The sequence below is a fragment of the Echinops telfairi genome, unplaced genomic scaffold, assembly GCF_000313985.2.
Source record: "Echinops telfairi isolate 266 unplaced genomic scaffold, ASM31398v2 ScPeMD7_9;HRSCAF=40, whole genome shotgun sequence".
Lineage (NCBI taxonomy): Eukaryota > Metazoa > Chordata > Mammalia > Afrosoricida > Tenrecidae > Echinops > Echinops telfairi.
The window spans coordinates 74,174,607-74,175,289 of NW_022103906.1; the positions used below are offsets into that span (position 1 = coordinate 74,174,607).

At 52.9% G+C, this 683-nt stretch overlaps 1 protein-coding gene across 2 annotated transcripts in view; it reads right to left on the reverse strand.

The window, feature by feature from the left end:
• TTC31 (tetratricopeptide repeat domain 31) overlaps positions 1-683 on the reverse strand; it is a 9,556-nt gene that overhangs the window by 3,022 nt on the left and 5,851 nt on the right. The window lies entirely within an intron of this gene.

Sequence of the window (683 nt, forward strand, 5' to 3'; positions counted from 1 at the left end):
GGAGATACAAGTTCTCAAGTATCCAGTGAATTTGGAATTTGTCCTGTCAATGTTGAGAATCGATAAGCTTACCTGAGATGGCACCGAAGGGAGATGTAAATGAGTCTAGGAATGGTTACTTAGCAGGCTATTACGATAGGTCAGGCCAAAGAGAATGAGTCCCACTAAGGCAGGGGCAGGGATGACTTTGGGACACTTCAGAAGTAGAGTTTACCGCCGGACTAAATATGTATGGTAGGGGAAAGAAACAGGGTAACAGGGCTTCTCCGAATTCTGGATTAAGCAACTGGATGGGAGTTGTGTTAATAACCAAAATGGAGAGCACACAGGGAAATCAGCCTCTGAGTTTGGTGGCTTTAAACTTTTACTTGAGCTGTCCAAGCAGTTGGAAGGATAGCTTCAGGCCGTGCTCTCAGACCTGCTCCTGTCTCCTCAGCTTGACATTCAAACCCCAGCCCCACACAGACTCTCGGCCAATGGCACATTCTTTTCCAGCCGCGACTCCTCACTGCGCTGACCGATCGCACTCCAGAGCTGACCCCCCTGAGCACCGTGTTTCCCCGGAAGAGCTCCGCGAGGCCTTCATTTGCCCGATCTTGCCCATGCCACGCTGTTATTCGGGCAGCAGCGTGGTCCGCCTCTGCGGGTGCCCCCGCCCCCCTCGGTCACGCTCCTCCGGGGCA